At 39.4% G+C, this 26,173-nt stretch overlaps 1 protein-coding gene across 1 annotated transcript in view; it reads right to left on the reverse strand.

The window, feature by feature from the left end:
* Window positions 1–26,173, reverse strand: part of LOC134285004 (uncharacterized) — a 194,044-nt gene that overhangs the window by 166,927 nt on the left and 944 nt on the right. The window lies entirely within an intron of this gene.

Below are 26,173 nucleotides of genomic sequence, written 5' to 3' on the forward strand. Positions count from 1 at the left end.
CCTTTTATCTTCAATAATATATTCATTAGTAAGCAACATGCTTGTTATTTCTATGGTTAATTGTTATTTATAATTGGAAAAAAAATATTCTTACAGAAAAATCAGGGAATCTCCTGACTAATCAAATCCACAACTTTTCAAATATGCACTAATCAAAGGAAATTTTGAATCATGATTTTTATTTACAACACCTTTGCATAACTTGAAAATTATTCCTTCTTTAGCATTTGCAAAGCAGTAAATGTTTTGCAAAATAAAATAATCTGCTTGATTTGTCAACAAAAGTGAGCCCGAAGAACTCATCAGTAAAACATTTGCATCAACATTCTCTGTTTGATTTAACTTTTTAAATATTATGGTTTTTACATTCCTCTTCGACGCCAAGAAAGTGGTCAGTTAAATTGGCTTCAAAACAAAGCAGAAACATGTAATTTCTACAAGAGTCGCTATAAATTACAGGGTTGTCAAATCGAACAAAATTTCAAATTAAGCAAATCTGTTTGCCTTTTATCTTACACAAAAAAAAACGTAACTTTGAAATGAAATTTTCTTTTCGCTGCTTAAATTCAAGCTTTTACAACTAATTGGATTAATGAAAATATACCTAATTGAATTGGGAATTTGGAGGAATTGGGGAATATTTAAAATAGGGTTGGAGCTAAGGATTGGTGGTTGGGTACACGGAGCCGCCAAACTACCCAAAATTGAATTCTTTTGACGCAATCCCATAGTTCGGCCCAATAAGCCAAATTTGAGTAAATCGATTAAACTCACACTAGGTAAATTGCCTTCACCTCCAGCAAAAACATTTACTTAAGAGTAGGTAAATTCAACCCAAGACCCCCCCTCATTCAACCCAAATTTGAGTAAACCTGCATTTACCCAAAATTGGCTTATTGGGCTCAAGGACCCCCGTTGGGTAGATGCATCTCTGTTTGTTTTTGACAACATCGGTGAGAGAAAGAGGGAAAACAACCTAATTTTGGGGAACTAGTTTATTCGATATACTCAGCTTTGAGTAAAATCAACCCAAAAATTAGGTAGTTTGGTTTCTCCGTGTACGGAATGAGATGGGCTTTTGTCAGAACTTCCGTGTTTTCTACCAACGCAACGGTACAGTAGATACATTTCCTCACACGTCACCAGGCTGCATATTTCTCTTCTGTTGCGTTTCTACTTCTGTTTCAATCGTTCCATGCTTTACCGGATACCAAGCTCCAGCATGGACGCCTTCGATCCTCCTTGTCTACCTGAGCATTCAGGTCTCCTGTTGTGATCATGTTGTCGTGGCTTGCATAGTGCTCGAACTTGCGTTCAAGCTACGTGTAGGGACGTCCTTTCTATCATTACCCGAGCAGAAGGGAATACCATACAAATATCAAGCAAAGAACAAAATGTGCTCTAATAGCAAAAATTGTTATTATTATATTATTCTACAAAATGTTATGAGAACATCACAATATCAATTGAAGGTACTTAAGCAGAGTTTGGTATTGATGATGTATTTGTTGATTTAGCCGTGAAATAACTGAATAACAAGTTTTGCTATTAGGGTAATTTGCCAATTGTTGCACGGCTAAAAATTCGCCAATTGTTGCACACCTCAGGCGTTGTCCATAAACTACGTAGACTTTTTTTCGGCCATCTCAGACCCCCCCTCCCCCCTCGTAGACTTTTGTTCATACAAAATTTTCGAAATATGTATGGAGCGTAGACTTTGACCAGACCCCCCCCCCCCATCCCCCCTAAGAGTCTACGTAGTTTATGGACAGGCCCTCATAAGAATAACATGGAGTGTGCAACAATAGGCGAGTTTTTAGCCGTGCAACAATTGGAAAATTACCCTACATGATGGAACTGTCGAACAAAGACACAACTTTATAACAAAACATGCTATTGTTTTGTTATTCAATACCTTTCGGATAACAAATAAAGCACTCCAAAGTTTAGGTATGCATTCATCATTGAAATAACATCACTTGTTATTTTCTAGGTGTTATTCATATAAAATTATGTTATTTGTTTTTGTTATTTTGCCTCTTATGTCCACCCAACAAAGGGCATATCGAGGCATGATAGTATTCAAGATTAACACCTTAATATGTTATTCAGTTGCTATTCTTTTCTGCTCGGGTAGTGCTTCCAGAGAGTGCAGGCTGAATTTCATAATAAAATTCGCCTGCAAGCTCTGTTTCTATGTTAATGATGTAACAGTTCGTAAGCTGTATTCCTACGTCAAAAACAGATTCAACTATGGCCCCGAATGAGTTTTCACACAACACACAAATAATGAATATCAAATAAATGGGCTCATTTGTTGCGATCATTGTATAATAGGTTATAATTGCGGGAGGTTCAAATGTTTTGAAGAAATTAACTTTTCGATGATGATTAACCTGGGCTTGTTAGGGGAATATCTGTAAATAAAAGAAAATCGCGTTAAGTACTGTTCCTTTGAATTCCACTAAGAATTTGCATCCTTTGACAGATACGTATTTCGACCTCAACTGTAAGGTCGTCTTCAGTGTCTTGTACTTGACTCGACAAATTCTTAGTGGAATTCAAAGGAACAGTACTTAACGCGATTTTCTTTTATTTAACTTTTCGAGTTTTTGCGTCATTTTTTTTTTACAAATTCCCAAACTTCTTTCAATTAGCATGGTCGATTGAGCGAGTAGCCTTCACGATGCTAATGAGACAATGTGTTCCATCTAGACGTGGCCAGAGTCCGTTCGAATGTGAGATCAATAAACCCCAACTTCTACTGCGATCATGTCTCTCGGACTTCTGCATCTGAACCGTTGATATTAACCAATCGTCGCCATCAGCATCGCGACATGCGACATCCTCCATTGTTTATCTTATTTTATTATTCAAACATGACGACAATCAACAAACGCCCCTGAGGCGTTCGTTCCTCTGAACGCCAGTTGAACACGTCTTGCATGTGTCCAAGCAAAGATCATAAAAAACGCGAAAACTTTCGCTTCTCGTGGCAAGTTTGGGGAGGATTTTGCAACTAAACACATGTTTGCGGCTACCAACAACCACCCAACAAAATTGTTAAGCAACAATTTAGCATGCAAAGTGTCGAACCTTGTCCGCGCTCAATCTCCGCTCGCTGAAGACCCATTATTACCTACCAGTTGTTACCAACACCAACTTTATAGCGGCTGTTTGTTGTTCGATTGCAATAATTGCGTCTTTAGGGTTCGTCCTCCTCGCAATGGCGAATGTGACATACACGCTATATAGGTAAGGTAGGGTCTGATCCATGATCATCACACTTGATCGGTGCTACCCAGCCACATTGGGACACGCGATCGTCATTCGAAATGTCCCAATCGAACAGGTGAGCTACGCCCAGAGCTTATTACCTACCTCCAGCTGAATTGAATGTTTCGTGGAAGTCACATTGCCTAGCTAGGCAGCAAAAGCAAAAATTTACATAATAATGACCGAAATCAAAATTTTAATTGGCTAATCAAAATCGTTGCTGCTGCGGCTATAATCGGTTTTCGTTTGTTGCATTCGCGTTGCTGTAGCAAGCACAGCAGCGGCGAAAATCTCCGATTTCGATGGTTTTTTTCTTTCTCAGTCGAACGAAAGGGAAAAATTTAGCTTAACAGTAAATTAGTTCGAAGTCATAAATCGGTTGGACTCCATGGTGACTGCCGCAAGAAGAGGGAAGCAGGAAATACTAGCACTACTGGGAACCTGTTGGACATAGTTCATTCCGTTGTTGCCGTGAAATTAATTGTTTTTGTGTCTGCAAAGCAATTATGTAAGTTTGATTTTGTTACTTTAACGACACAGGAATTTGTTTAATTTGCGAAAAATTTGATTGAACTTGGGAGAAATTTAAACGAAAACAGAGCATACCCAGACGTTGTTGTATTTTTTCTTCCTCAAACATTGTTCCGAAATCTAAGATTATTCAACTAATAACAAAGCGTAACAAACATTAACTTTTTGTCTGTCTCAAGAGCAAACTTATGTGTCTGACAGATTTTGGGCCGCTGTATCCGAATCCGGGCTCAGATTTGCTCCAGCACGTCACAATTTTGAGCTATACCTCAATTTATAGGGTAAAATATGCGATTTTGGGCTTTTTTGACTGTAAACCATTAAGCTTGGAAATATTTTTCTAACCAATCAAAGGAAAAATTGGTCAATTAACATCTAAATTAACGGCTCATGCAAAATATTTCATTTTACCAAATCGAATTTGACAATTTTGAGCGATTTATGGACAAACGTCTTGAAATCCCGCTTCAAAAGTGTATCAGAACTTCAAACGCACAAATCTCAAGAAGCCAGATTCAAACAACAGCGAATTTGAATATTCTGTTCTTGCTCACTTATAATAAGCTTAAAACAAGAAGATCAGATGCGCTGGTTTTGTTTACGAAAAGACTTGTGCGCTCAAAATCGTGAGTACACTCAGCGAAAAAAACTAGCGAAATTCATCAAAATACCTTATGAAGATTTGCTATAACTAATCCTTATGGATGACATAAGAATACCTTATGAAAATTGATCGTGCTTGCTATGACAAATTTCATAAGATAGACTTATGAAAAGAACAAAAAAATCTTAAAATGATGCAGACTGGATTCGATCCATGAACGTCGGGATCACCGAGCCCGTGTTTTATCCACACGGCTACCGACGCTTGAGAATACCATGTTGCTAAACATGAATAAAAGCCACGCTGTGAGACGATTTTACGTCATAGAGTGACCTTATGAAATTCATCCGAATCATTATGAATTATTTAAAGGCCGTTTCATAAGTTGAGCCTTATGGAAATCTTAAGGTTATTTGGCTGAGTGTAGGTGCCAAAGTCGGCCATTGTGGCGGCCATTTTGGGATTCTAACAAGTCTGTCCTTATGTAAGGTACGATATTTCCCATACAAGTCACCCTCCAAAAGTTGCATGCAAGTTTACATACTGATATAAAACGCTTAAATCTATCAAATTTTATTTGATAAAACGGAATATTTTGCATGAGTCGTTAATTTAGATGTTAATTGGCCAATTTATCCTTTGATTGCTTTAAAAATATATTTCCATGCTTAATGGCTTGCAGTAAAAAAAGCCCAAAATCGCATATTTTACCCTATAAATTGAAGTATAGCTCAAAATGGTGAGTGACGTGCTGGAGCAAATCTGAGCCCACATTCGGATTCAGCGGCCCAAAATCTGTCAGAGACACATAAGTTTGCTCTTGAGACAAAAAAATGTTGCGCTGTGTAATCTATCCAGATTCAACTAATAATCTATAGAGCAAAGCATGCTACTTTGCTGGCCTGCTTACTCTCACACGAAATTTGACGTTTGAGCGGTGTCGGCACCGCTCAAACGTCAAATTTCGTGTGGGAGTAAGCAGGCCAGCGTAAATTCGTGCAGTGGACCATCCAGATTGGCGATCCAAAGCCTTATCCTCAAGGCTAACTGAAGACCCACTTAAGTCTACATGCGAAAATACCATTCTGATAAACGTGAACAAACAAATGTTAATATGAGAACAAGCATATATGTATACACCGTGAACTGGATAGTTCCAGCCACGGTGTACAACATTTTGAAGGTGATATACTCCAGATAGTTGACATTTGGTGATGACGTAGTTAATATCGCTGATCGAACGAGTGCAAGTAAAAGCGTAGCCTGCTATTTCGTACTATCGTGCAAGTAATCATGCGTAACGATAGCAATCACGACACATGCTTACATTGAAACTGCTTGTTTCACGTATACGACATCCCTATTCCCACCCAATAGGATTGTTTGCAGCCAACATCAATTGGGTTCCCCCATTGACAATGCATTTGAGTTCCCTAAACATTGGTACAAGATGCGGGAATCGAAAACGTGACGTCATCGCACCCTGGTGGCTTGTTTACACGCGTTACTGGCCTACCTTGTGAAAATTGTATACCGTGGTCCCAGCTGTCAATATGGTCGTTCTAGAGAACGTGAAATCTATAAGCCATTTACGAGACGTTTAATCGCAGAAGCGGCGTCAACTGACAGAATTCCACGCACGTTTGTTTTGCTGGAATATCGTGTAATTTTTGAAAAGGTACTTGTTCGATAAATTGGAGATATGAGATATTTGAGCAAAAATAGGCTCAAAGGCTGTCGAAAAAGCAATACAAATCTCAATAATTAATCAGGTATTTTTTTCGTTGCGATTCACTCGTTAACTTGCGAAAAAAAATTAAATAAAAATTTCTAATTATGGTTTTAGCCAGTTTCAAAAACTACGCTTGACTTGCGCGCAGTCATTAACCATCATCAACCGGATGATGATTCAAAACGTAAACATCAGAGCGCGTAATCCTGTCGTTTGACTAGCCTCATAAAATAGACTATTGCTTATCCAGAGAAATCTTCCAACCTGGCGGAGTGAAGAAGACAAAGAAGACCTGTTCCGCAAACGTCAAACTGCTGCACACTTCAAAAAGTATGCACACAACCTTGAAACAAAAATAAATAGTTGAGAATCTAAATTATGTTTAATGGCGTACAGCTGCATACTAAAGTGCAAAAACTACACCTAATATAGTTTAGAAATAAGTTACATGTTGTGGCAGCAATTGCAATTACATAAACCATAAATTAAACAATTTTCATTATTTTTGAATTTTATGGCAACCAAGTGAGTGAGAGCTTTTTAGCGTGAACCGAGCACTTTTGACGTTTGCGGAACGACTGCGGCGGTCGAAACCACCGCAACCCCGTTGATTTTTTTTCTATTTTACCGCAGTATATATAGTTCAGTGTACATTTCTTATTGTTGTTATTGTTGCTATGCATAGTTCCCGTTGGTTCACGTTGCCGTGTCTGGGAGTGCACGTATATCAGAACGGATGATTTTAATCTTACGAATTTATTTATATCAAGAATGATCAATTTTCGCACGATATCATTATGGCTCTGGTGGTCTAGTTGCTACAGCTGCTGATTTTTATCCAGAAGGTCCAGGGCTCAATTCCTGGTCCGTCTCTTTTCTTCTACTTTTTCTAGTTACTTTCTCATCTCTGTATATACAACTAAAGCAGCAATATTATAGCACAGGTAATAAAAATTAAGAATTTTGTTGAATTACTGGAAAACCTATGAATATATCTCAATAATTTATTAGGCGAACGATAAAAAAAGAACAACTCTCTGTTCTGAAAGACATTTTTAGTTTTTACCATTGCTATTTCACAAATCGTTAGGGGAGACATTTACTTCGTCATATGCGCCAATTCCCATCATATCAGATAAAAAAAGTTAATAATTACAGAAATTCTAACTTACCTTTGCCAAGGCTCATCAGATGGAAGCAAAACTACTGTCTAGCCCTAGGTCTAGCCCCGATGGTTTAACCACAGACAAACAGACGTAACACTTCGAACATTTTTCGAATCAAATCATAGTCACGGAAACATGTTCGCCCAATGCTAAAAGGACTGAGTTTGGCCGACCATCAACTAGGTGGCGGTAGTGGGCAAACGTCAAACTCGAGCAAAAACGATGCGAGCGCCACGGGTGGTCAGTTGGCCAACTATCAAATTTTCAAATAGTGTTACGTCTGTTTGTCTGTGGTATAACCGCATCTAATTTGAACACTTTTTAATTTGATCCCCGCTAATATGCACATCGTTCAAAATAAAAATGGTTCAAACGTCATTCTGACCATGGAACGGGGTAAAACGGAACGCAGAATCAAAACAAAACAGCGAAAAGGGTTGCCATCAGCGTGTTTTACGATGCCTACAGGGTTACTAGAAGTTCAAATTAAAAAAATGAACCCTGTTGGTTTGCATGAGTTGTCGTTCAAACCAACGGGGGTACACGGTATCAATAACTAGCCCCTATCCTAATAACATTTTTTAGTCAAATGGACTAGAAGAAGCCCTTAGCCATCATAAATCCAAAATAAAAGTTGTATGATTTATGACGGTTCTAAAAACGTCTACCAGACCAATTGGTCATGAAAATGTTACTTGGGTATAGCACTGTATATCGAACAATTACGCAAAATTTCACGGCTACTAACGAGTTGATTTTTTTTCTCGTTTTGCGTACGACGAAGGTAACCGCACCAATGCAGCAGCTAGCCGAATTGTTCATCATCACCGTTCAATTTTTACTTTGTCAGGTTAACATGTTGAACCAACCTTCAATGCACACCCCACAAAAGTTATGTGGCTCTTCGAAGTTGGATTTCACTGCTGCAAAATGCAGCAAAAGCTGTTCAATTAATCAAATAAATCACTCGTTTTTGCCGTCGGTAAAATGTTAGCAACAAGTTGTCTTCTGCTAGAGAAGATACAAGCGTAAATTTTCTGCATACGAAACATCGTATTTCACAACCACAAAGAAAGATTTCTTCGTAGCACTGTGATAGTGTATTAGAGTCTGGTGGGCAAAAATATCAATTGAAATATATTGGTCATAATTCTAAAGTTATATCCATCCCATTAGGCCTTGACGGAGCCGCAGTGCTGCCACCTGGCGGGAGTCGTATGGCAAACGTGAGAAAAAAACGAGACAAAACACGTTTGTATATAATTTGTGTCGCACACGATGACAGAAACAAATGGGTTTTGTGGAGCGGACCTGGTGTGATGGTTAGAACACTTGACTATCACGCCGAGGACCTGGGATCGAATCCCACTCCCGACAAACTCACAAACTGTGGGTTCTTCCTTCGGAAGGGAAGTAAAGCGTGGGTCCCGAGATGAACTAGCCTAGGGCTAAAAATCTCGTTAATACAGATAAAAAAAAATAAAAAAAAAAAAACAAATGGGTTTTACCATTGGAGTGAGTGCATTTTTGCTGCCGTCAAAGCTAATTTCAAAGCCATCTGCTCAACTTTTTTTTATACACTACACCGTCTTCAACCAGAGGTTGTACAGACTGAACAAGCACTAACATATGACAACGAACAACACACATAACACCCAGTGGCCCAGTGGAGAATTTTCCGTTTGACGAGAAGTTTTCTCCGACTGGAGCGGGAATCGAACCCACACTCCGAGGCTTACGAAACGCCTAGATGACTGACGCCTCTATAGCCGTTTTTGAACATTATTTGATTTGGACGACGAATTTGATCGACACCTACATTCAAATAATAATGTTTGACCATCCTATGTGCCAGAGTGTAGAAGATGTGCTGGGAGTTGAATTGAGGTTGTTCCCGGAATAGACGTGGACTAGACGGAAACATCAACCTTATTATTTCAGGAAAATTATAGTTTTTTCACAATATTGTTGTACATAGTATGGGTGGGTAATCGATACCACATTGGCCATGAGACATTAGACGAGGTGCAAGAATAAAACCGATTATGATTAGTATTTTGCTAGACGGGAACTAAATAAAACCCTTACTTTTAGAAATTTATTGGATTTGCTTCAAAGATGCGGCATAATTCATCTTTGAAGCAAATCCACAACATAGATGTTCTGAAACAGCAAACTGAGAAAAACGCGATTTAAGTTTCAGTATTGTTCCCTTCTTTACGAACAATTCAGTAACAAATTTTGAAAACGACGTACAGGGGGTGGCCAAAATGCTTGGGATAGGCAACTTTTTTTCTTTCACAAAAAAATTCAACATGCTGTAACTTTTCATAGAGTGCATCAAAAAATCTCAAATTTTGACTGTTTATCAACCTGTTATATGTGCATGATTGGTACAAAATTGGGCTCGATTGAATAATTTTTCGCGAAGTTAGAACCGTTCGGGTAAAACACTATTTTTAAGACAACTCATTTTTGAGCTGTCATATCTCGGAAACCAGTAAACCGAATTGAATGAACTTTTTAACGTTTATGAACAATATATTGATACTTAATACAACGTTATAAAATGTAATATTTTCTCACGACGAAATAAGTTATACCGGGTTGAAATTTTTACCCATATAGAGGAAAATAGGTCAAATTTACAATACCATACAAAAATTGCTAAATGTGTTCTTTCTTTAATCTAAATAGGCTCTAATATATCTGATTAGAGATAACTTGAGAACAGAAGTGGAAAATCTTTGGACATCAACACTAAAATTTATTGACATTGACGTAAAAAAATTACCTTTTTTCGAGAAAAATCCAAAAAATGTCAATCCATGATAACTTTTTTCAACGTTCAAAAACTATCTATGTTTTAATAGTTTGTGAAGCATCTGTATATTGTTCGTGTACGTTCAAAATTTCATTCAATTCGGTTTACTGGTTTCCGAGATATGACAGCTCAAAAATGAGTTGTCTAAAAAATAGTGTTTCACCCGAACGGTTATAACTTTGCGAAAGTTTAATCAATCGAGCACAAATTTGTACCAGTGATGCACATATAACAGGTTGATAAACAGTCAAAATTTGAGATTTTTTGATGCTTTCTAGGAAAAGTTATAGCATGTTGATTTTTTTTGTGAAAGAAAAAAAGTTGCCTATCCCAAACATTTTGACCATCCCCTGTATAATCAATAGTGTAGCATTGATTATACGTCGTTTTCAAAATTTGTTACTGAATTGTTAAGATAACGACAATAAGACCAGATTGCGTTAGCGTTAGGATAGCGTTTGAGTTGGCATTTTACTTCGAAGTATAAACAAAAACTTTCAAAACATTCAATTTACCTAAATTTTTTTGCGTTGGGTTGCGTTGCGTGGTAACGGAGTAATTCGTAGATTGCATACTGAAAGTTGTCATGTTTAAACTTTAATATTCAATTTACCTTAATTTTTTGAAGAAAAACTCTGGTATGACTGTAATGCCGATAAATCTAGCAATTTTCTGGATTTTCGCGGCATAATCTGTCCCGTGTTGAATTTCACAGATGACATCAGGATATCCGGGGAAATGTAAAAAAATCACACAGTGATTCTTGGAATTCCCGGAGAATTTTGGAATTCATTAAGTATTGTTAGGATTTCTGGAGAATATTTTGGGCATGAGGGAGAGCGGGGTGAAACGTGCCATTCCATCGCAGTGCTTAAATGTTTTCAAAAGTCAATATGGATGTTTTTGGATGGATTTCAAAAGTAGGTGTCGAAAAACGATGTCTGACGCCATTTCGAAATCAGATTTTTGGAAAATCCATGGAAAGAAACCCATGTAATGAGTATTTTTGGAACAGGCTCGACGAGTAGATGTCGAAAACCGATTATTGGTGGCATTTTCAAATCCATGTCAAATTCAAACACACATGAATCTGAATCTAAACTTACAAAACACATAATATTTCAAAGTTTTTTTTTTCAGTGCGTGTACGTACACGTGGCAACTCATGAACTTCTCACTTTTCACTTCTCAATGCTTCGCACTCCTCGTTTTTTTTATTATTTTTTTTTCATTCCTCACTGTTTGCTACTTACTTCTCCTGATTCCTAACGTCTCACACGTTACTGATTAACACTCTTCGCTACAGACTAACTTTTATATGCATTCTCTTTCCAATTCTCATATCTGCACTCACTCCTCAATCCTCATCCCTCACTGTTGATTGCTTTTTTCTTTATTCCTTACTTCTCACTCCTCACACCTCACTTTTCACTGCCCATTCCTAACAGTTCACTTCTCACTTTTCGCTGATCACTCCACACTGCTAACTTCTCATCGATCCACACTCCTTATTGCTCAGTCCTCACTGCGCAGTTCTCACTTTTCACTGTTCACTCCACACTACATACTTCCCACTTCTCTCTTCTCATTTCTCACCTTCAATCACTCCTCATTCCTCACTCATCCCAAGTAACATTTTCAGAGCAGATAGGATTGATTTAGTTATATTAGAGATTTATAACGGTCGTTGATAATGCCATCAGTACAAGCTTTATTAAATACTAGAAGCGTCCTATAAAGCACGTAAAAACATTTCATACAACTTATCTATGAAGCAACCTGTTTGATTTATAAAAGGTTTTATTGCGGTTGTCAAGAACTCTATAAAATTAACCTTTCTAGAGTATTCACTGTGTGGATATTATGCCAGTAGATGCACTATGTCATATTAGATGGCCAGAACTGTAGTCAACCTTAACCATGGCACAAATGTATCAGATGTTGGAATATTCGTTGACTCATAGTGCTCTTTTTTCAAAATTGTATTTAAACAAATGTCCTTTCAATAAAATATGATAAATTCAAATTAGTTCAGATATTCATAATCGAGAATTATGTCCATTCATGACCGACCATAGTGAAGTGCTGTTCATGGTCGATCTGAGCGCCATCTCATAAAGAGTAGTGCAAACCATGGATGGGTTCATTACTAGCTTTATATGGTGATGAAGCAAACAATTACACTTATAGTGGCTTTGACGAAGATTAGATAGATTTATCCGTCAATCGCTCTTTTGTCGGAAAAGTTGCTGCTGCCATATTGAAATTTGGATTTTTTTCCCCAGCACGGTATCACTAAATTTATCAAAACAATACGTACCTTGAGTAATGGATGCATAACTACTGCAAACTGGATAAAGACATAATTGGGAAAGCTTTTAAAGGGAGATCAGGTTAATAAAAACAATTCCACTTTTTTCTCGAAATAAAGTTTTTTGTAAGAAATCAACTATTTTACGGGCGCGCTGGTTTGTTGCTCCTAATCACCAATTTCGCGATAAAATTCACTTCGCACACACTTCATTGCTACGGAAATCGCTACAGAGTTTCAAATAATTTCAGATATGTACTTGTATTTATTGCTGTAACTGATTCCATTATAGTTTCGATGCGAAAGATAATTAGTTTACCTTTTCTTGCACAGTTGCATGAATACTGGCTGTCGAAATTGTTCGAACAAAAATGAACGAAAAGTTGATTTTGTTACCGATTTATTGTTGCTCTTGATGTTTCTTTGAAAACCTCAATAAGTGTGGTCCACTTGGTTGGAAGGCGTTCTTATAGCGATTGTCAGAAGGTTGTTATGGAATAGTTGGCTTTATTAGCAGATTTATGAAATTTGTCATGAAAATCGCTAATAGAGCAATATAAAACTTGAAATGTTAGGCATCGTACACAAATTACGTAACGCTATAGGGGGAGGGGGGGGGGGAGTCTAGATAGCGTTACGAGCCATACAAAATATTTTTGGTTTTCATACAAAAAGCGTTACATGGGGGAGGGGGGAGTCTGAAATCGCTGATTTTAGCGTTACGTAATTTGTGTACCATGCCTTACTTGGGATCATTACTCACTCTTTATTCCTCACTACTCTTTTCTTCACTGCCTACTCCTTACTGTTCACTTCTCACTCTTCATTGCTAATTTTTCACTTCTCACTCTTCATTGCTCAATCCTTGCTCCTTTCTCATTTCCCATTGCTTCGCGTTCCTTACTGTTCATTCTTCACAGCTTACTTTTTATTCCTCACTTTACATTACTTACTTTTTACCGCTCAGTCCTTTCTACTTACTTCTCATTACTCACTCCTCATCCCGAATTGTTCACACATCTCTCTGCTCTACGGCCCTCACTTTACACTCTTCAATATTCACTGCTCACTTCTCACTAATCACAGCTCACTCTCAACGTATCCCGCCAAACTTCCAACTTTTTGTGCGTATAAACTGAACATTGGATCATGGGGTGGGACACTCGATTTCGTATTACGAATATTATTAATATTAATGCAGATATTAATGATATTATCAAGTACTCATTGATATGTGGTTGTTGTTTGCAGCTGTCAAAATACCACCAACATAATTTAGTCATTTGAACCCTGTGCAGTATACAATGATTTTTACGATTTCATTTCTTCTGGTCCCAGATACACCTATTTGATGTGGGGCAGATCCTTCAGATCCTTTTTGATTAGCGTTATTTCGATGAGTCTTGAAGTTTAAGGATCTCCATTACATGCTATTACAAAATGGGACCCAAACCACGAATGAATTCAGTTTCACAGAAGGGTGACGGTTTTGGTCGGCGACCGAGACGATATTCAGCTTGGGATCGTTTTGTGGGGGCCTCATGGGCAGAAGACCTAACCCTGGCCAGCCCGAAAAAAGAAATCCAAAAATTCATCAAGCTAAGTAAGGTGTATTTCAGATAATGTCACTTATCAAAAAGATTATATTATTAGATAATCATTTTTCTTGCTCAATAAAAACGAATTAAATTTTAACGAAGTTGTGAACATTTATTTCAATTAGTATTAAATATGAAAATTTTATGCCAAAGTAGGTTAGTATGGTGAGTTAACGGGTCACCGGTAGTCACTGCTAATCCATTGCAGTTGATATGCACCGCATTCCGTAAGGTTAAGTTGACCCCTGTCCTCTGGCTGGCCGGGATGAAGTCAACGGAAAACGTGGCTCTCACTAATCGATTAGATAGGCTTTTCAGAGGCGGAAATGGTATCGGTCGTCTTAAATCCTTGCCGTTGGCTTGCGCCGCCTGGATAGAAATAGATTAGTCTGAAATTTAAAATAAAACATGACCATAAGTTAATTTTAGATATTCAAAAATGAAAACTTACCGTATTGCACTGCATAATCCACTTCAGTCACCTTCATATGTCAGTAGTCTTTGTGTACAAAAAAAAATCACAGCCACCTTGATGTACAGCATCGATATTACTAGATATTACTTGAACTAATATAATATTAATCGATATTAATGCCAATATTAATGAGTGTCCCACCCCATGCATTGGATAATTTTTTAGAAAAAAAAATTAACAAGGGACAGTTTTTGCCGAAAAATCTAAATATTTCGTTTTACAAAATCAAATTTGACAGATTTTAATTTTTATGTTAGTAAGTAAACTTGCATGTAAACTTTGTAGGGTGGCTTGTATGGGAAATATCGTAACTAACATAAATCGTACATTCTTCTTCTTCTTATTTCGATCACCTTAAATAATGTGTACCAGTCTGATGGATTACCTTCAAGCATGCTGGTACGTTTGTACCGCATACGCCGTACGAACGGATGTTCAAATTGGAATGTTTATAACAATGGAGATTTTAGAATGTTGATGACGATGATGATGATGTCGGTCGGTTACTGAAATAAGAGTTCCATACGTATTATAAATAGTTATGGGGAACTCACATACTGCACTTGTTGCAGGAGCCACTCTGTTCTTTGTTTGGCATTTATCTCTTTGATCATCAACCGGTAATTGGGTTAGTTAAGTACTGTTTGAGTTCGTTTAGACGAAACGGTTTTTCCTATTGTACTTGTACAGCTTATATGATGTTTAGCCGATTCTTGACAGGAATGCGATCAAAACAATCATTATAGTTGATAGCTTCTACCGTATTCGAATTAAAATGACATATGGCTTCGCAAACGGTCAAACTGGAATATTATTTATACAGGTAATACGAATAATGATATTCTCACTGTGAGTCATTTGGAAGTTCGTTCAAAATGACTCATTGTATTATAATCACCTGATTATTATTTGTCATGGGAATAAGCAACGATCTTTTGAATCATAAATAGAATTCTCAGCTATTTATCTTTTAGATATCACTACTTACTTTGTAAAATTTTAAACTTGTAAAAGCTCATCGGTGTTAGGCTAGGCGCACCACGATAGCGCAGTGTGCAGTTTTCGTTTAGCAAGCCTGTCTGGGTCATCCTACTATGGTTAAAAACATATCTTGGTAGATCAACTGAGGAGTTAACTACAATATTTAATCGGCTACGAAATCTTCAATACGAAATAAACGTGGTTCATTATTTGCCCTACGTTTCGATACTGGGGTTTTGTGTCATCCTCAGAGGTAACTAATAGATCAATGAAGCAAACTTTTCTAGGATTCGCGATATGTAAACAAAGGCGCCACCGTATACAGGCATTGACACTGTGATAGTAGTGGAATTATGTCAAACACAAGGCTACGGTGGCGCTATTTGTTCATACCATAGCGACCGTTTTAGTTATTTCAGTGTTCCATTATAACGAACAATTATTATTTGGTACCCCTGAAGATGACACAAAACCCCAGTGTGGAAACGTCGGGCAAATAATAAGCCTCGTTTTCCGTATAGAAAACTGCGTAGCCGTTTAAATCCTTCTTGAAGGTTAGAAAAGAACCGGAACAGCAAAGTAGACTAATTTATTTACAACTAGCTTGATGGAGAACTTGAACAGGAATGAAAAAACTAACTGCGTTGTTTATTACATAAAACTTAGGTTGCTAAGGAAACCTTTGGTTTCCAAGGAGGTCATCAGCACACTGCGTTACCGATTTACTCCAACAATCCTGTATTACATTACATATACAGTAGACGTTCGGTCGGTGCAAATGCTTTTTTTTAACTGCAATGCTTTTTAACTGCAAGTCCGGTAAGTGCAACAATTTTGCAGTTATCGCACCGCCATCCATCAAAATGGTGCGCCATGTTAGCCCAAATGAACAGTCGGATGAATTTTTCGTTCATTTAACGTCAATTGATGGGTTGTTGACGCCTAACTGACGTTGCAGTTACCGAATTTTGTTCGCTAAGTGAAACGTAAACATGTTGCAGTTATCGAACGTCTACTGTACCTATGAAAGATCTATATATTGCAAAAGACCATAACATTGCTTCGACCTGAGGAAAACTTCAGTTAAGGTAACTGGTGGCCGAAAACTAATGAAAGGTTAGCTCAAAAGAAGCTGGAAAAACTTCAAAGGGTAGCTACTCTTTCAATTACTGGTGCAATGCGAAGTACTCCATCTAAAGCGCTAGACACTTTACTATACCTACTTCCATTGCATCACTTTGTTCAATTAGAAGCTGCAAAGAGTCTTTTGAAACTAAAAAGATCTAAAAACCTCTTTGAAGGTGACCTGAGAGGACACCTCAGTATTCAAAAAACAATTAGTATCAACGCGCTAGTCACAAGCAATGGTGATTGGATGAGCAGACGATACAATTTTCAGCGTTCTTTCCAAGTGATCAATCCTGGGAGAAATATGTGGGACAATGGTGGCCCACAGCTACAACCAGGATCGATCGTTTTTTACACTGATGGTTCTAAATTAAATCATCAAGTCGGTGCAGGTGTCACTGGCCTAGGGATTAATGTATCAATACCAATGGGTAAGGACATTGCGGAATTGAAGAAAACGAGCAAGCCGATATACTAGCAAGACTTGGATCGTCTCATCAATTCATAGGTCCTGAACCATTTTGTAGCATTTCTGGATGTTCTCTCAGAATGGAGTTTAAAGCTTGGGAACAGCAGAAAATAAAATCCATTTGGGAGAACACCACAACTGCGAGGCAGTCTAAGCGTTTTATAAAGCCAAACGTTGCAAACACTCGCAAAATTCTGGAACTTTCCAAAAAAGATATTAGTACTTTAACTGGCCTCTTAACAGGTCATTGTCCGAGCCGGTATCATCTGAAGGTTATTGGAAAACTTCAAGATGATGTATGTAATGTATGTATGTAATTACATTCACGGCGTGGAGAGTTGTTTTCACAGCTCGCTCACGAGTTAAGCATGCGTGTGCGACCCTTACGATATTCGGCAAACTTTCAGATAAAACTACAGGGTAAAAGTCAACCATACATTGTTTTTTGATAGCATACTTATGAACTGAGATAGTAGCAAGTGAATGTAACTTTTTGCAAATGGTGAATGCCATCATTGCTCAACGCTTCCCATCGATCACCTTTTTAACGGTTGATTCAAATATTCAGTAGTGGGTCGACTGACCACTCACGGCGCTGGTATCGTTTTTGCTCCTGTTTGACGTTTACTCACTACCGACATCTAGTGGCGGCCCGTCCAAACACAGTGCATTTAGCATTGGGCGATTACTTTTTCGTGACGATGTTTTTAATGAAATTTGTTCTAAGTGTTACGTCTGTTCCTCTGTGGTATTACATTACATATACATACCTAGGAAAGAGCTATGCAAAAGACCATAGCATTGCTTCGATCTGAGCAAAACTTCAGTTAGGGTAGCTGTACCAGCTATGATCTTCGTGGTTTTTTATTCTTTCATAATTGACAGGTAAAAAAATATCTGGTCGATTCCTAACAACTTTGGGATGATTTCCACTTTTCATAATTTAGAAATATCAATTACTAGCTGTCTCGGCAAACGTTGTCTTGCTCATCTGTGGTGGTTTGACAACTGATGAGCTCATAACGTCACCGCACTCTAGATTGATTTCATTTCGATCATGTTGATTTCCTTCCCAGCTCATGAATTTTTATTTTATTTTTCAATTTTCTTACTTTTCTAGCTGATTTTCGTAACTTTTTGTACATATAAACACAGCCACCACGAATACGAACCGAGCCGTGCAAGAGTCATCCTGATCGGTTCAGCTGTTCTTGAGTTTTGTTGCCTCAAAGGGACTTCAAACTCATTTTTATATATATAGATTACACATATTTGTGTGGTGTATTATTATGATTCGTATACCGAAATGAGAAACCCAGAAGTGGATATTCCAGTTAGGGCTCCCTTTTTTGGGTCACATACGCAGCGCAGTAATGGTCAATTTTCCTTCGTTTTTTTCGGCATTATATGAAAATCACTTTTCACGCTTCATTTGCACTCCATTACTGGAAGTGGGAAATCAACATTCCGGCTGTCTGGCCTGTTGCCTTGTGTCGGCCCGGCTCGGCACACTAGCCGACGCGACGCGACGCAACGTAATGATGATGGACCCACAAACAGCGAATTATTGCGATTTGTTGCACTTTGATGGGCGCGCACTCCCAACGCAATGTATGGGACGATTACTTCATAACGCTTGATTTTTTTTTTTTTTGCGAATCAACGTGAAATTGTCGTTTTGTTTGATGACAGTTGGTCAATGGCGTTGGCCATCGCATCTCGAAGGCGCAATGCCTCCACGAAATGTGTTGTACTAAATCGCATTTAATGAATGGTGTTACCTCGAAAAGCAAAGCAATACATGCAATATTTTGAACTGTGTCACTTATTACACCTGCGGTAACATATACTTACGCTAATAAGACTTTTTGACCTACATCTGATTTAATGGTGTTTGGATCGTTTCCACAGAGTACTTGTAGTATGGTTTGAACTAGCTAATTATCACATGGTTAATGGTAAAGATGTTGCTTATTTTATCCATTGACGTTTGCCATGGGACGCAGTAGGCATTGAACTTCTTTGACTGATCCCCGCAAACCCCATGCGCCCATGCCCTCATGTTCTGAGGGCACTTACTCGTCTCCTCTTGAGACGCGCCCTATCTTCAAAAGCCAAACCTAGCAAGCGCTGGTAGTTGTTTGTTTTGATTTTCGATTTTTTCCCACAGCCATCATCGTTCATGATCGCCGATGCTGATGGTCGAACCGAGCCCTCACCCGAGTATGACTCACCCACTAGATACAAAGGTAGAACGCCACCAGCTGAACCCCGGCCTACCTACTTGCAACACGTAACACGTTGTGTTGTATGGAATAACCTGTTTGGCGGATGTTCTCACCGTTGCGTTGCGTTGTGTTTTTTTGACCGATCACGTGTGGCTTTTGTTTTGGTGTGGTTTGCAACTGGAAGTGGCGGTGGTTTCCTCGAACTGGGCAGCTTTGGCGCATTTCTCTGGGTTCTGGGTGGCTCTCGTTAGAGTCGTTGGGACCGGGGGGAGCAGAAGGTGAACCGGTACTTACCTACTAGCGGTCATTATGGATGTAACTATTTCCCATGCATGTACGGCTATGGGAGGGTCCGGTATGTTGGTTAATATTATGTGAGAAGATTTTGGATATGATTTGGTGGGTGGATAGGTTATTCTAAAAGAAATAACAAGTGTGGTTGAGTATCTTGGCTATATTTCCAGGTTATTCAGTGTACGGACGCACAGCTATACATCAAAATTGAGCAGTAATGCCATACATACATACATTCATTTGTAAAACATCACAATTAGGATAACACATAATAAACAATAGCACTCCACAAGATTCGGGCTCGCCAAGTCACGCTCCACCTGGTCCACCCATCGTGCTCTCTGCGCTCCATGCCTTCTTGTGCCAACCGGATCAGTTGCAAACACCAGCTTTGCAGGGTTGTTGTCCGGCATTCTTGCAACATGCCCTGCCCACCGTATCCTTCCGGCTTTGGCCACCTTCTGGATGCTGGGTTCGCCGTAAAGTGCAGCGAGCTCGTGGTTCATCCTTCTCCGCCACACACCGTTCACCTGCACACCGCCGAAGATCGTCCTGAGCACGCTTTGCTCGAAAACTCCGAGTGCTTGCAGGTCCTCCTCGAGCAAGGTCCATATCTCGTGGCCGTAGAGGACCACCGCGGTGCACCGGTCTCATTATCGTTTACATTTGATGCGTGGGTGAATCTTTTTCGACCGCAGTTTCTTCTGGAGCCCGTAGTAGGCCCGACTTCCGCTGATGATGCGCTTCCGAATTTCACGACTAACGTAGTTGTCAGCCGTCAATAACGATCCGAGGTAGACGAATTCCTCCACCACCTCGAAAGTATCCCCGTCTATCGTAACATTACTACCCAGACGAATCCGGTCGTGTTCGGTTCCGCCTACCAGCATGTACTTTGTTTTTGAGGCATTCACCACCAGTCCGACCTTTGCTGCATCGCGTTTCAGGCGGGTGTACAGCTCTGACACCGTTCCAAATGTTCTGGCAATAATGTCCATGTCGTCCGCAAAGCACACAAATTGTCCGGGTTTTGTGAATATCGTTTCGCGGCTGTTGAGCCCGGCTCGTCGCATCACACCTTCCAGATCAATGTTGAAGAGTAGGCATGAGAGTCCGTCACCTTGTCGCAGTCCCCGGCGAGATTCGAATGAACTGGATAGTTCACCCGAAACCCTTACGCAGTTTTGAACACCGTCCATCGTTGCTTCAATCAGCCTAGTCAGCTTCCCAGGAAAGCCGTTTTCGTCCATGATTTTCCATAGCTCTGCGCGGTCGATACTGTCGTATGCCACTTTTAAGTCGATGAACAGATGATGCGTTGGGACCTGGTATTCACGGCATTTCTGGAGGATTTGCCGTACGGTAAAGATCTGGTCCGTTGTCGACCGGCCGTCGATGAAGCCGGCTTGATAACTTCCCACGAACTCATTCGTTTTAGGTGACAGACGACGGAAGATGATCTGGGATAGCACTTTGTAGGCAGCATTCAAAATAGTGATTGCCCTGAAGTTCTCACATTCCAAATGGTCACCTTTCTTGTGAATGGGGCAGATTACCCCTTCCTTCCACTCCTCCGGTACCAGACCCTGACTGTCAGCCGATGCAGACAGGTGGCCAACTTTTCTGGGCCCCTCTTGATGAGTTCAGCTACGATACCATCCTTACCAGCTGCTGTGTTGGTTTTGAGCTGATGAATGGCATCCTTAACTTCCCTCAACGTGGGAGTTGGTTCATTGCCGTTCTCTGCTGCACTGGCGTCGTCGTTTCCCCTTTGCCGTGGTCGCCCGTGCTTACATCCTCGACGCCATTCAGGTGCTGATCGAAGTGCTGCTTCCACCTTTCGATAACTTCACGTCCGTTCGTCAAGAGGCGTCCTTATCCCTGCACATTTCGGCTCGCGGCTTGAAGCCGTTGCGAGATGCGATGAGCTTCTGGTAGAACTTCCGTGTTTCTTGGGAACGGCACAGCAGTTCCATTTCTTCGCACTCTGCTTCTTCCAGGTGGCGCTTTTTCTCCCGAAAGAAACGGGTCTGCTGTTTCCGCTTCTGTTTGTAAGGTTCCACGTTCTGTCGAGTCCCTTGCTGCAGCATTACCGGCCTTGCTACGTTCTTTTCCTCCAAAACCGTTCTGCACTCTTCGTCTTCGTCTGCATTCATTCCGTCGATTCCGATCCACGTACCCGATAGTGCACTCAGCAGCGTCGTTGATGGCTGCTTTCACTGTACTCCAGCAGTCCTCTAGAGGGGCCTCATCGAGCTTGCCCTCGTCAAGCGGCGACATCCAGTTGTTTTAGTCGCTCTAGGTTGTACCGTGGCGGTCGCTGGTACCGTACCGGCGACCGCCACGGTTGAATAGCCTCAATTAAGCCCGCGATATGCTTCAGTCTGAGCACCTCTACATCCTTATAACTACAATGGCCATTAATAGATAGAAAAACGTGATATAAAATGATACAATGTAAAAGAGAGATGGAAGACTAAATATTGAATCCAGAACCTACTGCAGTGGTAGCCATTAGATCACCAACCCAAGTAACAATGGTGGCTGAACAGTGAGAATCAAAGCTGAACAATGGTTGGTCAATGGTGCCAATAGCTGAATAAGCCGGAAGCTGAACGTTTGGATGAAAGCTAGCTTGTTGAGTTTACAAAGTATCTTTTGTTCAGCTTATCATCGCATGCTGAATATGATACTCAATAGAAGATTATCCGCCTTCTCTATATACATACAATGATGCGGATGGCTCTGTTGAAAGTTATTGCTGTACTCGATTTAATTCGGAAATAATTGTCAGGTCAGTACCTGGGTTGATCATCATTTCATTGAAGTTGGCTTCCGAGATTCGTTTCGCAGCTCCTTTGATACGACGTTTTTTTAAACAGGGAGTGGTTGCGTGGAGTTCGAATCAGTGTGACCAGACATTTCCGCCGCCTTAGCTTCCACTTCTGCGAACGTCTTGAAGAACTTTCGTTTCAGTGTGCAGGAAATTTGGTACCATTTTGAGGACGGGGCTGACGACCGGTCTTTGATGAGCGTCGCGGCATTTCTGTCTGGCCACATTAAGACGTTTCCGTCGACCCAACGTTGAGGCACGATAGAGATGAGGGTTATTAAAAATAGATACTTGTTATCCACACCGTGGTATTTTAATTTTGAATATTTACCTGTATTTCTGTTCATTTTCTCTGACTGCAGCGATGTTTTCCGAAAACCGAACCGAGGAGCACTGAACTGTAAACAAAACAATGATGTTTTGACAGCTAATCCATGCATTCGTAACAAAGCACTTCCATAGCCTATTCAACTTCAACACAGCCTTTGTTCAACCTTTATTCAGATACGACGGTATTTAGCTTGTTCTTTCACAAATCACTAAGCTCATACCAATTCAGGTAGAGCAGATGCTAAGGTAAGTGACTATGAATCAATGCACCGAAGTCCGATTCTCAATTATAATCATTATTTCTTTATTTTAATTTCAGCAACTATGGACTACTATTCTACATCTAGACCAAGAGTCCTGGCAATTCGGGCTTAAATTCTGTGGGACTAATGCTGATTTTTTTATTTGGTAGTGCTTCATGAGTGATGATGAATTGCTGAACTAAAGATGATTAAGCGGCTCTATTGCTTCACCTGATCCTTGTCTGTTCTTTAAATAGAATCATAAATCATTCCCATTTACTGAAGAATTGCTGCATGAAGGCTGAAAAGCGTTCTTCGCTCGGATATAAGCGCTTCTTCAACCTTAATTCAGTTACATGGAGAGCTCAAATCAACTTATGGCTGGATAAAATCACCAAAATTTGGTGTTTAAGAGCTGAATAAATGTTTACAGTTCTTTTGCACAGCTTTTGTTCAAATTAAGGCTGATTAGCATAAGTTAGAGAAGCGCTTAATCAATGTCAAATTGTTACCTGGGAAGCTTGTCTTCTGTCATCTCATCAAGCACTACATGACTACATCATAAACTGACTTTTGAAACATGCCTTTTTACCCTTCTTACACCCATAAGAAGGGTATAAATATCGCTCGAAAAACCGACTTTCGATCCGAGGCCCGGAGGGCCGAGTCTCATATACCAATGAACTCAGCTCGACGAACTGAGCAAATGTCTGTATGTGTGTGTGTGTCTGTGTGTGTGTGTGTGTGAGTTTGTGTGTGTGTGTGTGTGTGTGTGTGTGTGTGTGTGTGTGTGTGTGTGTGTGTGTGTGTGTGTGTGTGTGTGTGTGTGTGTGTGTGTGTGTGTGTGTGTGTGTGTGTGTGTGTGTGTGTGTGTGTGTGTGTGTATGTGTGTATGTGTGTGTGTGTATGTGCGTTACAAAAAAAAGTCACGCACGTTTCTCAGCCGTCTGTCAACCGATTTGAGTTCTCTTGGAAGCAAATGAAAGCTGCTACATCCTAGTAGAACGCTATTGATTTTTTTTTTCGATTGGACGTTTGGTTACCGAGATATCTCTCGAAGAGTACTTATGAGTCATATATCTAAACTTTTTAAGATATTTGACCAAGTGTATCATAATAAATATTTCGGCCGTTTGTCAATCGATTTGGGTTCTCTTGGCACCAAATGAAAGCTACATCATTCTAGTAGATCGCCCAGAAATTTTATTTCGATTGGACATTTGGTTACAGAGATATCTTTCGAAGAGTACTTAGGATTTATACAACTAAACCTTTTGAGATTTTTGACCAAGTGCATCATAATAAATATCTTAGCCAAAACAACTGTCAACCGATTTCGGTTATCCTGGCACCAAATGAAAGCTACAACATTCTAGTAGAACCCTATACAATTTCATTAGGATTGGACATTTGGTTACCCAGATATCTTTCAAAGAGTACTTGGGAGTAATACAGGTTAACTTTTTGAGAGATTTTCGACCAAGGGTACCATAATAAATATCTCAGCCGTATGTCAACCGATTTGAGTTCTCTAAGCACCAAATGAAAGCTACAATATCCTTGTATAAGGCCCTGAAATTTTATTTCGATTCGACATTTGATTACTGAGATATCTTACGAAGAGTATTTCAATAATTTTTATTTTATTATTATATTCACTTGTTATCTTGCATTAGTTTTTGACCAGTTTAAGGGAAATTATTTATCAATAAATAATGACCTCAAACAAAGTGTATACTGGCAGGTTATTGTTTTCAACAAAATTATAGATAACAAATTACAAATACACAGGAGTTTTATGAAAACTAACAATATGTTAAATGAAAGCTTTGAATTTATATATAGTGGGAAAAATGCAAGAACCGGACAGCCAAAATAACTACAGTATGCGGCAGGAAAAAATGCGAAAGTGTTTTTCAACTTCAAACCTCATTTTCGTCCATTTGACATTAACCAATCTATGTTTCAACGTTCCATGATCTATAGTAGGCTAGTTTTCTGAAAAGTTAATTAAAAAATTTTCCTTTTTGGTCACTAACCTTTACAGGGCGGCGCCTGAAGATTTTTTTTTTATTCCATGTTGGGTATTAGCATCACTGCGACCATTGTTTTGATCTATTGTGCCTGAAGATGAAGACAACCAGAATTTTCAAACCGCAGAAAATCGCACAGGTCGCTAAATTTCGCATCTGATAAAACAAATTTTTTGATTTTCTCTACAATATCATCAAATATATGTACTTATTTCATCTGCTATGTGAAACTACATGGCTCTGGATCAGTGTGGTCTGGTTGTTCATCGAATTTGAGCTAATTTTGTTACTGTTATAGTCATTTTGTTTAATGACCATTGGGCGCGCAGTTTATTGATATCCGCTAATTAGGCCTACATTATCACATGTTAAGCATCAAATGTGTTCATTTTTATTTTTCAGTGCTAGAATATAGACATTGACTGATACACTGTCATGAAAAAATAGTCATATATAGTTATGGACATCCCTAGGCTCTACCCACGATGTTCAGGTATCCGCCTATCGTGGACTAGATGCTGACAAAGCAGTATCACCCTTGGAGACACTGAGCATAACCCCCATACCAGAATACCCTTTGGACTCCGAGCATATTGATGACACGATAAATCGATACCGGCGCACAGTAACACCGACCATCCAACGCAACCCAGAACAACCAGGCCAGTTGCCATCCGGTGAACTTTTGCTGACATCGAGAAAGCATCGAACTCAATCGGAGGACACAGGTGTGCCCTCGGTCTGGTCTGGCTCGATCAGTCAGTTGGAAGTGAACGTTTGAATCGATAGGTCTAATAGTCAGTTGAAAGCCCTTCTGGCCCAGTATAAGTGTTAGGAAGTGTGAAATGTAAAATTATAAACAAGAACATAATAAAGGTGATGGGATTAGGGTAAATTTGAAACAAGTAGTTTTTTAAAAACCCTAATGTGAAGTCCCGTCCATTTTTATATATCCCATATTTAGCGTGTAATAGTGCCTTGAACTTTTCGCATTTTTTCCTGACGCACCCTGTAGCTAATGCCAAAACTGATTAACTTAAGTAGTAGATATATCATTTTTGTCCTTTTTACACCATAACCACGAATACCAAGTACTTCGGAGCTTATTTATTCGACTG

Source organism: Aedes albopictus, chromosome 1 (genome assembly GCF_035046485.1).
Source record: "Aedes albopictus strain Foshan chromosome 1, AalbF5, whole genome shotgun sequence".
NCBI lineage: Eukaryota > Metazoa > Arthropoda > Insecta > Diptera > Culicidae > Aedes > Aedes albopictus.